This window comes from Sinocyclocheilus rhinocerous, unplaced genomic scaffold, assembly GCF_001515625.1.
Source record: "Sinocyclocheilus rhinocerous isolate Xijiao unplaced genomic scaffold, SAMN03320098_v1.1 scaffold287, whole genome shotgun sequence".
Taxonomy (NCBI): domain Eukaryota; kingdom Metazoa; phylum Chordata; class Actinopteri; order Cypriniformes; family Cyprinidae; genus Sinocyclocheilus; species Sinocyclocheilus rhinocerous.
Genome location: NW_015633524.1, coordinates 723394 through 740759, shown reverse-complemented (window position 1 = coordinate 740759; position 17366 = coordinate 723394). Strand labels below are relative to the sequence as shown.

General features: G+C 36.9%; 1 pseudogene; it reads left to right on the top strand.

Annotated features, from left to right (window-relative positions):
* Positions 1 to 4924: 4924 nt before the first annotated feature.
* The window catches only part of LOC107744092 (integrin alpha-1-like), a 49509-nt pseudogene continuing 37067 nt past the window's right edge, over positions 4925 to 17366 (top strand).

The following is a 17366-nucleotide window of genomic DNA, read 5'->3' as shown; positions in this document are numbered from 1 at the left end:
CGGATGTGTAAGGTCTCTTCTGTAACAGGCTGTGTCTGCTCGTTCAAAGGCAGGCCTGCAGACGGGTGTGGTGGAGGAAATTGATTAAAGAAAGACACAGACTAAAAACACTAATCAGTGTTTTCCTGAAACGTGATTCTGGGAGGACCTAGAGAACAGAAGAAGCTGGAATAATGTAAACGGTCTGTTTTTCTAGAGATTCTTGAGATTACATTTTTGATTGTTTTTTTCTTTTCTTTCTTTGTCAGAAATACACATGACTCAAGGGAACGATACACTCGATGGCCTCTCGCTCACTGACACTTTGGACTTTTAATTTTTTATGTGACTGCTTGCCATCTGTAAATGTCATTATTGCAGGAAGAATTCTCCAGATCCCCTCGGTGCTGCTTTAGTCTTTGATGAAGAGCAGGTAGTGTATACGAAGCAGACTTATGGCCACATTATTGTCAGAATAACTGATGATTAGTGAGATTTCAGTTTTGCTTTGAAGGTTTGTGTTTGGTATCTAGCACGAACGAGCCGTTTTAGGTAGGCGTGGTTAACTCTTAACTTTTATAAAGAATATCTCTTTGGATTTGAGACTTTAGTCTTTGCAACTTTACAGATCTTCTTTATGCACCAAGAGCTTGTAACACTCCAAAGAGAAAGGAAAAATTTAAATCGCATCATATGACCCCTTTAAATAGACACAACAACACCAGAGCTAATGACCAAGTTGGACCAGCTTGGACCAGCTAATTACAAGACTAGACGAACTGATGTCCATCTTGGACCAGATAATAATAAGTTTAGACTGGCTAATGACCACCTTAGACCAGCCTGAACCAGCTAATGACTATCTTGAACCAGTTAATTACTAGTTTACAGTGAAGAGACTCATTGTGAGGGTGATGTCTCTTTACAGGGAGTCTTCAGGTGGTTCTTGTTCTGAAAGCAAGATAGCGAAGGAAAACAAAACAGGAGAAATGGTTAAGTGATGCTCCATCACATTGTAGTCCTGTGGCATCACTGCTCAGTCTGTTCCTTCAACACAGTACTTCTTTAGCTAAGACGTTTAATTATAAAATACAGTAATAATGTATAGATTTACTGTGATATATATAATATAATATAGAACTGGCACTTTTTCACAAAGAGCAGGGAAAGATTTGCCAAAACCAGTGAAGAGACTCATTGTGAGGGTGCTGTCTCTTTACAGGGAGTCTTCAGGTGGTTCTTGTTGTAAATCTACTAATTAAGTGAGGAATAATCTAATAATCATCTGTTTTAATGCACAGGGTAATTTGATTAGCTGTGCTGATAATATACTATTTTGTTCTATAAATGTCTTACCTTTTAAAAGTTCATCACAGCGGTCTCTTCTGCTGCATCTCTACGGCGCTGATAGCATGAGCGCTAACTTCCGGGAACTATTGAGCGGCTCCACGATCCGCCATTGCTGTAAAAAACTGGTCCATTGGAGAGAACGGAGCTGTCACAACTCTTTCTCTCTACAGCTCTGGTTTAGACCAGCTAATGACCATCTTAGACCAACTAACGACTAGTTTAAACCAGTTAATGAATAGTTTAGACCAGCCAGCTAATTGCCAGGTTAGACTAGTTTAGACCAGCTAATGACCACCTTAGACCAGCTAATTACTAGGCTGGACCAGGGGTGTGTTTCCCGTACAACGAACACAGTCGCATCTCCGTCGTTTGAACCACATTAGTTCAACAATATAGGGCTATTGTTAATGATGTCACACGCATGTGGTGGAGTAAAAACTTCTGCTATTTAACTGATTAGAGATCTCTAAGATGCTGCTGTGTTAAACATGGCACCTGATGACTAATTTGCTATTTTTTGTTCCCTGTCATTCTGCTTTATTTGATGTTTGATTCATCACGGTTTCCCTCTTACGTCATACTCTGGGGTTTCCTTTTGTGCATTTGTGCACATGCGCACATGCATTCATTTGTGCACTTCAAAAACTGCGCTTATTGAGGACGTGCAAAAATACAGAGATTGAAATGCTAAATTAAAATGTTAGCTTGCTTATTTTGCCAAAGAGCATATTTATTCAAGCCCACATGTCTTACTAACAACAAACTATGCTTCTAACCACAGGTTGAGAGGTGTAGTTCCAACCACGTAAGTTTGCGACACTGTTTGCGAATGTTCATTTGAATTATTGTTTCGGGAAACATAGAATCATTGAACTATGTTGGTAACGTCGGAAATTGCGGCCATAGTTGGCTAACGATGCTTTTGGCGCACCCCAGGTTGGACCAACTTAGACCAGTTTATTACAAGACTAGACCAACTGATGACCATCTTGGACCAGATAATAATTAGTTTAGACTGGCTAATGACCAGATTAGACCAGTAAATTACCAGGTTGAACCACCTTAGACCAGCCTGAACCAGCTAATGACCATCTTAAGTTAATTAAGCCAGTTAATTACTAGTTTAGACCAGCTAATGACCACCTTAGACTAACTAAGGAATAGTTTAGACCAGATAATTACCAGGCTGAACCAGCGTAGACCAGCCTCAACCAGCTAATGACCATCTTGGACGAGCTAATTACTAGTTTAGACTAGCCAATGACCAGCTTAGACAGCTGAAGACCAGCATAGATCAGTTGATGATAATTTTAGACCTGCTAATGACCATCTCAGACCAGCTAATGACCATCTGAAACCAGGAATGATCAAATTAGATCAACAAATTACCATCTGAGACAGCTAATGACTAATTTAGACTGGCTAGTGACAAGTTTAGACTTTAGTGACTAGTTTAGACCAGCTAATTACCAGGTTAGGCTAGTTTAGACTAGCTAGTGACCACCTTAGACCAGCTTATTACCAGGTTGGACCAATTAATGATCAGATTGGACCAGCAAATGACCATCTGAGATAGCTAATGACTAATTTAGACTGGCTAGAGACTTGTTTAGACCTACCTAGGTTAAACCAGTTAGTGAGCAGTTTAGACCAGCTTAATGACCAGCTTAGACCAACTAATGGCTAATTTAGACCACTTAATGACCAGTTTAGATGAGCTAATGACCACCTTAGATCAGCTAATTACCAGGCTGGACCAGCTAGTGACCAGTTAATGAGCAGTTTAAACCAGCTAATGACCATCTTGGACGAGCTAATTACTAGTTTAGACTAGCCAATGACCAGCTTAGACAGCTGAAGACCAGCATAGACCAGTTGATGATAATTTTAGACCAGTTGATGATAATTTTAGACCTGCTAATGACCATCTCAGACCAGCTAATGACCATCTGAAACCAGGAATGATCAAATTAGATCAGCAAATTACCATCTGAGACAGCTAATGACTAATTTAGACTGGCTAGTGACAAGTTTAGACTTTAGTGACTAGTTTAGACCAGCTAATTACCAGGTTAGGCTAGTTTAGACTAGCTAGTGACCACCTTAGACCAGCTTATTACCAGGTTGGACCAATTAATGATCAGATTGGACCAGCAAATGACCATCTGAGATAGCTAATGACTAATTTAGACTGGCTAGAGACTTGTTTAGACCTACCTAGGTTAAACCAGTTAGTGAGCAGTTTAGACCAGCTTAATGACCAGCTTAGACCAACTAATGGCTAATTTAGACCACTTAATGACCAGTTTAGATGAGCTAATGACCACCTTAGATCAGCTAATTACCAGGCTGGACCAGCTAGTGACCAGTTAATGAGCAGTTTAAACCAGCAAATGACCATCTTGGACGAGCTAATTACTAGTTTAGACTAGCCAATGACCAGCTTAGACAGCTGAAGACCAGCATAGACCAGTTGATGATAATTTTAGACCCGCTAATGACCATCTCAGACCAGCTAATGACCATCTGAAACCAGGAATGATCAAATTAGATCAGCAAATTACCATCTGAGACAGCTAATGACTAATTTAGACTGGCTAGTGACAAGTTTAGACTTTAGTGACTAGTTTAGACCAGCTAATTACCAGGTTAGGCTAGTTTAGACTAGCTAGTGACCACCTTAGACCAGCTTATTACCAGGTTGGACCAATTAATGATCAGATTGGACCAGCAAATGACCATCTGAGATAGCTAATGACTAATTTAGACTGGCTAGAGACTTGTTTAGACCTACCTAGGTTAAACCAGTTAGTGAGCAGTTTAGACCAGCTTAATGACCAGCTTAGACCAACTAATGGCTAATTTAGACCACTTAATGACCAGTTTAGATGAGCTAATGACCACCTTAGATCAGCTAATTACCAGGCTGGACCAGCTAGTGACCAGTTAATGAGCAGTTTAAACCAGCTAATGACCAAATTAGACCAGTAAGTGACCAGTTAATGACCAGCTTAGACCAGCTAATGACCAAATTAGACCAGTAAGTGACCAGTTAATGACCAGCTTAGACCAGCTAATGACCAAATTAGACCAGTAAGTGACCAGTTAATGACCAGCTTAATGACCAAATTAGACCAGTAAGTGACCAGTTAATGACCAGCTTAAACCAGCTAATGACCAAATTAGACCAGTAAGTGACCAGTTAATGACCAGCTTAGACCAGCTAATGACCAGATTAGACCAACTAATGACTAGTTTAGACCAACCAGTGAACAGTTTAAACAAGCTATAATCACCATTTTAGATCAGTTAATGTCCAATTTAGACCAGTGAAATATACACAATTGTAGGCTAATAAAAAAAATAGTAATAGTAGTAGTAATAATAATAATAAAAAATATATATTTATTGTTATCATCAGTAATATTTTAATTATTTGTGTACACGTTTGTAAATGTATACATACTGTATATAATGTTAATTCTGCCTAAAACTCTGCTAGTACAGCTACTTGAATGTGAATGAGTGAGAGTCCTCCTTCAAATGCCCACCTAAACCCTCCCTCACCGTCACTCCTCGCTTTCAAATACGCTTTGTAAAGTCAGTCAAGTTGTAGTTCATGCAAAAGGAGATCTGTAGACTTGCACTGGGACATTGACTTTGCGGATGAAATGCGCTCTAGCTAACTCTGAGAGTAACTGACTTGAGTGTTTGCCTCCAGAGAGTCAGGCTGCTGCTCAGTTGAGCGTCTGCGCTTCCAAGGAAAGGAGCCTCGTAGCCAGGCTCTGACAGCGAACCGGGAAGATGCTTTCTGGAGTCGTTCATTTCACACTAACAGCGCTTTTGGGTACGTTTTTTTATTGTGTCTTATTTAGTCTGTTTACGGTCAAATGAATGATGATGATGATGTCAAAATCCTGAGCGCGAAACTGCGCGTTGTTTATTCGGTGCATGTCATTCTACTGTATATTCCAAAGACCATACATGCATAATAATGTATTATTGATCCGGTTTGTTATATCCACTTTGACAGGCTGCGGTCTGTTATTCTGAACACAATTTATTGTTATTTATCTTCTCGTAGACGTAGAGAACATTACTTATAAACGCATGTTTACGCGGCGTAAAACGATTTTGCGCACCACATGCTTGCACAGTGTATATGTGCATATAAAATGTTTACTTGCACTTTTAGTCTTACATTAAGAGCAACTGGCTATGTTTATCAGACATTTTTATTCCCTACTGCTTTCTCATATTATTATCACCATTACACATGACATTCTGCATTCTGGTGCCCTTTGTCATGTTTTGCTAAATAAACATTTGTAAGCACGAAGACATAAATATGACTTCTGAGAAAAATAATTGAAAACATGTACTCTCACATGAGATAAAGACTGAAGAAATAAAAAAAATACAGTTTTATTCTACATGGACCTGGTTGCATCATCATGGCAGCTGACATGTTAAGATCACACACTTGTGCCATGCAATTGAAGAAGTTGCTAATCATTGTAGTAACAAAAATATATATTTTTAAACTTTATATAGAACTTTCAGCCAGTGTTACACAAGCTTCTTACATCCAAGCCAGTAGGTGTCAGTATACAGTACAAAACCATCAGTACTATTGAAATGTATAAGAGCCAGCTAAACAAAAATAAAAACTTCCTAATGGCATCTCAAAATATAAATCAGCATTTTGGCTGTTGTCCACAAAGCTGCATATTGGCAGCTTTTAAAACACCTTTCATGTAAACCTTTAATTAATGTTAGGCTATTAAATGGAAGAGCACTTTTTAAAAATAAAGAATAGCAATCAGTGTTCCCTCCCTATTAGTTTAACCAAATGAAGACAGCTCAGATCTCCTTGGGTGCAGTTTCTTAGGAATGCATGTGATAAAGGCTTGTGACCCGCGTTAAGGAATTGAGTTGTGGATGCAGCTGCAGTTAGAGGTTCACATTGACTCACATTAGGTGCAGGATCATCACACTGTCGCTTCATCCATGCACTTAATGGAACAGTTTACCAAATAATGAAAATTTGCTGACAATTTACCACCCTCAGGCCATCCAAGATGTAGATAAGTTGTTTTCTTCATTGGAACAGATTTGAATAAATGTAGCGTTACATCACTTGCTCACCAGTGGATCCTATGCAGTGAATGGGTGCCGTCAGAATGAGAGTCCAAACAGCTGATAAAAACATCACAATAATACACAAGTAATCCACACCACTCCATCAATTAACGTCTTGTGAAGTGAAAAGCTGTGTGTTTGTAAGAAACAAATCCATCATTAAGACGTTTTAACTTCTAACCTTTGCTTCTGGGTAAAATATGAGTCATCTATTTGTATTGCTTTCTCCACAGAAAAAAGTTGTCTTGTCTGAATCAGGAGACAAATATGCACAGATCAAGCACATTTTACACCTTTTACAGAGTTTTTCTAACTCTGGTCCAGTCCCTACTGGCTAGCACAGTTCAAAGTACTGGTTTATTAACAATTTCATGCATATATGGTGCTGTGATAAGCATAATATCACATTACCAAAGGAGTACGCTGATACTCATTGGTGGTTTTATTTTAGATCCTGTCATTCACTTACTTTTTTAGACGCTCCGAGATTACAGATATTACAGATTACCTATAGTGGACAACAGTCATGTTTGTGCATGTCTGTCTCCTTCACTGCTCCAGAGACCCAGATGTGCTTATTGTAGTGGCAACATTTAAGCCATGTAAATTCCTAATGGAGATGAGGGTGCAGGTGTTTTTGGTTTGAGACACTAAAGGAAATTCATCTGTTTTCAGTCAGCGTGCGTGTAATCTGCATATGGATGCGTGGGACATCAGACACATACATATTCACTTGCATGTCTAAGGCCTGTGTAACATGTTATAAAAAGCTCTGTTGTATTTCTAGATTACTGAGTCATTTCCTAGTTATTTCCTCAGATGTGCCGACTGTTAATTGCTGAGTCATTGGATTATTGCATTATTATAAGATTGCTTGCAGTAGTGTTTTCTTGGATAAATAAATACAATTGCATAAAAAAAATATAAACATGTTTTTGTTTGTATTTTTAAAATTCTTTTTATGTTATTATGTTGATAAATGGCACTGACTAGCAAATGCCTTAAATATCCCATACATTTTTTCTACACATTTTTATATATATATAATTGTACTGTTTATATTTTACTATTATAGTCATTTTTTATATTTAATAATATTGCTAATATTTTATGATATTGTAGACTAATAGATTTCATACGTTAAAGTTCAGTCTGTGAATGTTGAGATTTTTTTTCCATGGATAAACAGTGTGTCCGGTTTATCTCCAGGCTTTGATAGGAATGCATTCCTTCAGTGTGTGCTTTATGTACAAAACGCCTGCACTGTCTGGGATAAATAATGAATTAATTGAATGCTTAACAGATTCATAACAGCAGAATGGGTTGTGCACCCTGCCGCCTTTGAATTTAAAGATATATTTCACCCCAAAATGAAAATCTCATCATTTACTCACTGCTCATTTTTTCCCCAGTGTAGAACACAAACAAATATATTTTGAAAAATATCTCCATGTTTTTTGTACATATAATGAAAGCCACTGTTTTGGACCCCATTTACTTTCATTGTATGGACAAAAACATTTCTCAAAATATCTTCTAATGTGTTCCACACTGAAACAACATGAAGGTGAGTAAATTACAACCGAATTTTCATTTTACGGTCAACTATTCCTTTAAGGCATCTTCAGCGCAGGCTCATTAAACATGTTTCACTTCATCAAGTGATTCGTTTTTATCCTGAGCATTTAATATGGCTGACTGCAGTTTCATTTCAGCCCTTTTTGTCTAATTTAATAAAGTGAACCAAAAATAGTGTCATTAGGAGATGAATGGTCAAGTGTAGAGCGAGACGGGCTTAAGTTAGCCATCTGCCACTCCCCTCTCGCTGGCATGAAGAAGATCTCCACAGTTATAAATCCAGAGCACTTACTGGCAAGGGCTTCAAATCTCCCTTGCTTTGAACTGTCTTCTTCCATACTTGGAGACTTCAGATTGCCGAATGCATTCCATTACATGCAGACAAGCCCCAGTCCTTTCAAAGGAAACTATCTGACTCATAATTATAATAGAAGATGGTTGTAGACAGTAGACATGGTTCATATGCTTTATTTGTGCTACTACAGTATGTTTCCTTAGAGAAATCATCTCCAGACCTGGCAAATTTGTAGTTGATGGTACCCAATGAGGAGTTCAAGAGCAGGTTGGTCATGGAAAATGTCATAGTGGCATCAATACGATTTGGCAAACCACTTACTTGTCTGAGAACTGGCACAGAATGGGCAGTTCGGTTTAAATGATCATAATAGACATAATTACCGCTTTGGTCAGCCTCCAATTTAAACAACTACTCAACGAGCTACTGTGAAAACATTCACATTGAATACGATACATGGCTACCATGCGATCTGGAAGGTTTCTCATAAATGGTTGCAATAAGGCTCGTTTTTTGCTATTATGACATGATCGCAAGGAAGTATTCCGGGTTCCAGGATATTTTAAACATTCTTGCTAGCTGGGAAAAACATCTCCCGTCATCTGTTTTGTGCCAGCGGCTGTCAAATTCTGGAAAAGTACTGTTGCTTGTTTGGGCGAGTGAACCGGAGTCTGGCACATCCCTCACTGGTGCACCGTTCCTCCATCAGATATACCAGTGACTGAAGTTTCCATCCCATCTATGCATACTTTTAGCTTCCTTAGGTTCAAAACCATCTCCGACTTTGATCTACAAGTGACTACTTAGGAAAATCATGTCTTTTGTTTCCAGTCACTCAAAAAAACGTAAGCGCTCATCGGTTTAGTTATCCAGTTTAGTTAAATGGATAGTTCACTTAAAAATAAAAATCATCATTTATGTATGGACAAACAGTTTTGTTTTACAGAAGAAAGTCATAATAATTTGGAATGACATAACACCCTCAGTAAATGATGACAATTGTGCACAAGACCTGAACTTTTGGTGTAAAAGTGCATCTGACTTTAAAGCTTGTCTTTGAAGTGGTTCAGTTTCCTATGGAGCAGTTTCTTGTACATTTCAAACAAACACTTGTGACCTTTTACACTTACTTAAAAAAAAAAAAAAAGATGCACAGGAAGTAACACTTCTGAGACCGGAAGACTATCATTGTTCGCTTTAGTTCAGAGATCTGCTGATGCTTTTGCATGTCTTTGTAAGAACTATAAAGGCAAACTACTGTACAGTAGAGCTCATTTTTCTTTTCTGCTTTCAGCTAGTGCAAATTTCATGCATTTCACAGTTTTTCCTCGACGGATTAGACTCATTTTAATCAAATGTAACACATTTCTTAAAACCATAACCACAAAATCAGAACTGTCAAGTACAAACCTGGCAAAAATCAGTTCAAAACTTAGTGTTCTTTAATATAAATCAGACGTTGCCTTCAAAGACAGACTGATGGACTGAACACTCATTACACACTGTCAGATTTAATAAAAACAATATGACTATGGCCTCTTACAGTGAATGAGTTTTCACAGAGCAGCCTCTAAACATTTTAAGCCTTGCAACATAATACTGCAGTAATCTACATAAATTATAGTGATTATCCTGGTAAATATATGACTACAAAATTGTAAACAATTCCTTAAAATACAGTTTGTTTTTTTGTGCTTACAGTACTGGGTAAATTAACCATCATTTGAGGAAGAGGAGCTGGGAAAGCTTTGAGGAGCTTTGAAACTGGGAAAACTGTACGTTTGGATATGCATTACCGTCACACACATTTATGTTAGATAAAAATTAGATAAAACAGTTCGTATGACAAATGTGTGATCGCATTTATTCTGAATCAGCGTCTTATCTCCTGTCTGGATCAGGAAAGAAGTTACTGTAATACATCGCTCTGCTTTCTGTGATACACCTTCCAGTTTACCAGAGAAAAGGTCAAATGCAGTAGCACTGATCACATCTGACACAAATGTTTGGGTGTTACATACCAGGAAGGAGCCAGGCGGTTAGAGGGTAGGAGGTGAAAAGTAAGAGGGATCAAAAGGAAAAACGTTTCAAAAGCGCTTGTTCTTGGTAAAGCAGCATTCCTCAAAATGAGGACCGTTGTAATGAAACATTATAGGGGAAACCCCTGATCTCCCAAAAAATGTTCTACATAACAAGCCAGACATTTAGAAGCAGCTAAAGAACATGACCCCAGGGGTACGACCCGCTGACCTCTCTCTCAAAGGCCGTAAACATATATACTTTACAGGTGCTATTTCATCTGTGTGTGTGTTTATGGCGCTGGCTGGGGCATTGTCAAATGCTATTTTGCATGCTTTGTTTCACTAGGCCTTGCATGTGGATTGTGTTTTTATGCAAATGTAAACATTTGGTTTACTTTTATGTTTTGAACATTTGCTGTTTCTGATGTAAATGTCACCAGGGTAGCATTACTAGCTGGCTGACATAGTGTTTGGGTATTTTTTTAGGGTCTCTTTCTGCAGTTACATTGTTACGCCAGTAGTCATAAGTAAGTCGTTGAATCATTCATTTAACCAATTTGTTCAAAATCTGTGTGCTTCAGAAATGAAACGTGTTTGCCGCACCAAATTTGCATAGTGTACGTACCATATAATAGGTGAAAAACTGTATGTTAAAGAATAGTACTGTATGTTAGGATTCAAAGTATTCATAAAACAGTAGGTGAAAAGTACCTGAATGATCTACTACTTCCGATGAGATTTTAAGATGAGCATTCGATGGACACGTCACTATCCCATGAGGCCATGGGGGAGGATTTGTGAATGGTATAGTCATGTCACATATGTCCGAATTTCATTCATGCTACACACATATATAAAACATACCTTAAGTGGTTGTGAAGTAATTACTTATTGAAAAAAAAGTACCTACTCAGAAAGTATGTGATTTTAGACACGGCCTCTGTTTTTATGAATGAGTCATTGAATCATTCATTCAAACAATTTGTTCAAAATTGCTGATTCATTCAGTAAAAAATCAAGAGACTGTCTTTATGAAAGAATCATTGGATCATTCACTCAACCAATTAAAACCGCCAATTCATCTTGGAATGAACCATTGCTGCTATGTTGCTCATTTTGCTCATTTTTTACTAATAAAAACATAGTAACTTGTAATATTGTGGCTAAAATGTATAGTAACTCAATATTAACTTCCTGTTTATTGAACTGTTGTTTAAAAGACTGAATCTAACTACTTATTCCTCAATTAGTTATGTTTGTGTGCACTTCACCTTTAAATAACATGACAATTTTTTCAATTTATATTGTTTTTGATATAACGACACATTGCTAAAATAAAACATACTTTATAAGGCTGTATTTAGTAGGAGGACAGTGAGAGAGAAAGCTAAACAAAGTTTGTCTTCATGAGCCTTTTTTATATGTCATGTGATTGAACTTCACACAGTATTCGCAAGGAAAGGGCAAAAAAAGCCCGTACTGTGATTGCATTATCTCCACTTTAACCCAACAGCAAATAACATATCTTTGCCAGACACAGAAAAACAAAACTTTCAGACTATTAACAAGTTGACATGCTGCACAAGCTCTTGTTTTAACAGGCTTTTGAGGTCTCTGACATAGAAACTTCATATTTCTTGCCATATTAATGATTTTTGCTGTAGAACGATAAAGCAAGATATGCATATAAACCATATATATTGATAGGCCTATATATTTTAAAGCAAGGTCCATTTGCTGCCAGTCTATAAAATACTGCAGCTTTTTTCCCATCGCACCATAATGTTTGGCTTGAACTTTGGCCTCTACAGAGACCTAATCCCCAAACTCACATGAATCAAGTACCATCCGGGATCACTAAGCAAGCTTTGACTTAAACGGACACTCCAGCTGAGAGACATCAGTCAGTCCATGTACATGATGGAGGATTGTTTTAATTTCAGCTGCATGTAAAATGGCAGTCCCGGGGAATGTTGGCACTCAGCGCTGCTCCAGGAAGTGAGCTGGATAATGTCTGCTGCAGAGCATCGAACTCCCCTCCAGCGGGACAGGCAGAACAGCCTAACTGTTTCCAGAGCCGCACTTACACCTGTGATTAGCCACGGGGGATGTTTCGTTTTATTCTCATGCTGCAGATAGACAGCCTAACCTTTTCCTTTTGGAAGGAGGGCTGCGCTATTTATTTGACCTAATTGGCAATAATTGCTAAAACATCTATTTTATGACTTTCTGATTGGAGGGGACCACAGGATCTGAATGGCAGTGTCATGAATATGGGAAAAAATATATACACAGTCAGAAACGTAGAATAATTAAGATTTTTTATGTTTTTGAAAGAAGTTTATACTCACCAAGGCTGGATTTATTTGATCAAAAATACAGTAAAAACAGTAATATTGTGAAATGTTATTACAATTTAAAAGAACTGTTATCTATGTGGATATATTTTAAAATGTAATTTATTCCTGTGATGAAGAGCTGAATTTTCAGCATCATTACTCCAGTCTTCAGTGTCACATGACCCATCAGAAATCATTAAAATGTGGATAATACTGGTGCTCAATTCCTACTAATAATATATATATATATATATTTTTTTTTTTTTACATTTTTCATGATTCTTTGATGAATAGAAAAAAAACTACATTTATTTGAAACAGAAATCTTTTGTAACATTATAAATGTCTGACTGGGTTAATGGCTGTTCAAAAATCAGCTTTCTCATCACAGGAATAAATGACATTTTAAAATATATTCAAATAGAATACAGTTCTTTTAAATTGTAATAATATTTCACAATATTAATGTTTTTACTGTATTTTTCATCAAATAAATGCAGCCTTGGTGAGCAGAGGCTTCTTTCAAAAACATTAAAAAATCTTAATTATTCCAAACTTTTGACTGGCAATGTATATTTTTGTTATGAGCAAAATATATGCTAAATATAATGTGCCAGTGGAAAATATATTTCATTTAAACCTTCAAATGCCAAATGTATTACAAAATACATTTCCAAACTTAAAATACATTATGTATTTTTTAAATATACTTTGTACAAAATATACTGGAAATGTATGTAATTAAACATGCAAATTATTCTTTTTGCAAATATGCTTTTGTCGTATGGGTTATCATGACATTAATCATTCACGCTCGATTGTTTCTTTACTGTATTGGAAAGTGATACTCTGGCTATTATTTTTTGGGTTGAGATGCAGGAAGTGACCCGCTTTGCCCTGCACTGTATTTTTAGTCTCAAAACATTTGTGTGTGATGCTTGAGCAAGCTTGGGTTCCTGGCCCATCTGTGCACCGTGTGGCTGTGTTTTCGGGAGTGTCTGGGTGTGTTTGCGTGTGAGTGTTTGTAGAAGGTGGGCGTTTGACAGAACATGATCGGGGTCTCTCCCCTGTTAGTGCGGAGGAAACTGGAATGAAAGCTTCTGGAATCAGCAGGGAGCATTATGTCATTCTGTGGGCGGACTTTTTCATGGCCAATAAAACGCTAGTCCCCCAGAGAGGACACATCTGAAGGCAGCACATTCAGGAACAGGATATTGGGGTTGTGTGGTGAATCCACTAAAGAGTGCTGCCACTTTTGCAAGAAGCATTTCAGTGCAAAAAATTTTGAATTTACTAATCACTTGCAATACAACTTAACACTTAACCGAAATAAAGTGAATTTAAAGTCATTATTTTTCCAAGCAAACGCACCTCTTTCTATGTGCGAATTGCATTCACTGCTATATCTGTGGGCATTGTTGCATATGGGCCTCAACTTTATTTTCTTTTCATTGAGTAATTGAGTTAAAAATAAAAAGGTAGTTGAAAACAAAGATAGTAAATGTATTTGTGTGGGCTATGCTTTGCAATATGGGGGGGAAAATTACATCATAGTAACACTTTAATATCTTTTGTTTATACGGTGAATGTATTTTTTAATTATAGTTGTTCCCTGAACTTTTTTGTCTTGTCCAGATGTCAAATATTTACTTGAAGTACCCTCTGAGATTTTAAGTTAATATCGAATAATTTGATGGCACATTCAAATGTTCACAGGTTCTCTAATGTTGTTTAATGGTCATATGATATGTAAGTAAACAGATAAAATATTTAATCTTTTTTTGTATTTAATATTTAGATTCAATATTTAAGTAATTTATTTTGACTGCATGTGTATAGGGCTTATTATTATTGTTGTTGTTGTGGGTGTTGTTGCTTTAACTGTAATTATAAAAATGAAGATATGAATATTTGATCACTATAGTTCTAATAATGATTTTACACAGCAAGTTACAATACATTTATGTCTTAAATTCTAAACGTTCAAACATTTAAATATTGAAACTTTTTTAATACTGGTGAAATTGTCATGTTTTGTTTGTGGATTTGTGTTCTGTGACTTTTGTTTTTTTTTTAAGTAAATTTTGCTCTTTAGTATAAATGTTCTCATTTCCTGTGTTTAGTTTAAACATGTTTAAACACGTAGCGTAACAGATTTTATACTCATACTAATTAAACATATTAAATCACAGCCTTTGTTTTGATAACTGCACTATAGGCTGTCTAATGATTTATGTTTTATTTTTATTAATTGTGCCGCCACTTTTACTTATTTTAACTTGACATTTGATTTAATTATTAGCGTTTCATCAACTCACAAACACCCATTTGGGAAACACTGTGTTAAACAAATCAGTATACAACTGTAATATCAACCAAAACATGAAAATAATTATTAACTCTTTGGCATAACCAGATTTTTAATATTGTTAAATACTGTACTGTAATACATACTGCTCTTAATGTAAATAGTTATGTCTTTTTGTTCTATCTTGTCTTTTAAGTGCTCTTTTAATAACCCAATGAAGTGTTTCCTGTGTGCGTGTCAGTACGTGAATTGAGTCAGATACATCAGTCTCTTTGGCCAGGAAAGAAAGAACGCGACAAGGAGAGTGTGTGCAACAGGACACATTTACTTGATTAGCTTGAGATCTGCTTTGTCATGAAAGAGCATGTGTGAGCCAGACAAGGCCTCGACCCAGGCCTCAGAATCACGTAGCTCTCCCGCTGCCAAATTTAAAAAGTCTTAGCACAGATAAATCCAACACATTGCTGGTGTTGGATGACTAAATCTTACAGCTTAATACATTTAATCAGATTTTGGCACTGTCAAGTGACACATGATCAAACCTGAAGGGGAAAGACAGCCTCGTTTAACAGGCTTTGACCTTGTCTGCAATGTAAGCATGGAGCTCGTCACTTTAAAGATCCAAAACGTGTTCCCCACTTTCTTCTTACATCTCCACGGATACCAAGACTTTGCATCACAAACAATTGGGCGTGATGATAACATTTTGATGATGTCAAGTCATCCAGCTATGTTAGTTTGGCAAGGTTTTCCAAAATGAAAACATGAAAGGTCATTGTAACACAGTTCGTAGTCACGGGAAGAAGGAGGCGGGAACCGGCGAACATTTAAAGACTTTAATAAAAAAAACAAACACAAAATGAAAGTAAAGCGGCAGCCCCTCGCGGACGACTGCCGCACACAAAACACAAAATAAAATCCAGGCCTGGTCCTCTCTCCTCCAACACTGTCGTCACTCCTCCTTTTATCCTTCCGGAGCTCCTCCGTGGGACTCGAGACCGGTGAGTGGCGCAGGTGTCGCGCATTAGCATTTACTCCACCGGCCTCGCTCCGTTCCCACGGCTCTCGGCCCCGCCCCTCTCGTCACAGTCATGCATGCTTTTTGGAACTTTGCAACACAGAAAACACAAAGCTGCTGACAGCAGTTCTTTAGTATTGTCTTCATGTGCTTTTCGTAAATTGGATGGAAAAAGTTCTGCTTTGTGTGGGCTATAGTTTTTTTTTTCTTCACACTTTACCCCTGCATGCATGCGTAAAGGATGTCCTGTCTTGTATGAACGAATGTGCATTATATTTATATTTGAATCATTTAGCAGAAGCTCAAGTGTGACTTGCAGGAAGTGCTCTACACATGTGAATAAGATGAATAAAAAACATTTTCCCTCATTTCCCCATGTCTTTATAATCTAGAGCCTAAACAGAATCATGTATTATCTATGTTGCTTTCTGCATTGAAAATAATGGCAAGAAATGTGTTTGAGTTGTCTTCACAGGCTGCACACAAAAGCAACATACAACGTAGCCGATTCACAAACAAATGACTATTCTTGGCTAGTACTTTGTAGTGAATCAAAAATATAGCGTGCGACCAGTGTAGTTTGATTCACAAACAAATGACTCATCTTAGCTAGTTCTTTTCAATAAATCAGAAACAGTGTGACCCAGAAACAAATGACCCTTATGAGTCGGTTCTTTTTAGTGAATCAAAAACATACAGCGTGACCAGTGCAGTCCGATTTGCAAAACAAATGATTCTTGTGAGCAAGTTCTTTTAATAAGCAGTCAACACACTCTCATGGCAATTTGTAACTACTTTACATTTTGGCAAATTGGTGGTGAATTAATTTTGTATGAATTTGTACAATCTCATTTGTATTTTTATATGGCCTGCTTAGGCTCTACTGGGGGTTAGGTTTAGCGGTGGACCTTCTTGCTTACTTTTTTTTTTCTTCTAAAAATCATACATTTTTGTATGAATCAAATCATAAAATAAATTTTTTCATGGGATTGTAAATAATTACCAGTTTAAATCATTCTGAAAAACTGCCCTGTATAAAAGTTGACTAAAATAACAATTACAACCATTAACCATTGTTAAAATATAAATAATATAATATATAAATAAAAACTTTTATGTTTCAGCTACACTCTAAAAAATGCTAGGTTGTTTCAACCCAATTTTGGGTCAAATATGGACTAACCCAACTGTTGGGTTAAATTTTGGTTACATTTTTAAATTAACTTTTTAACCCAACAGGTGGATTAGTCTATATTTGACCCAAAATTGGGTTGAAACAACCCAGCATTTTTTAGAGTGTAGTTGCTTTTGTCATTTAATTTAATTTTTTTTTACT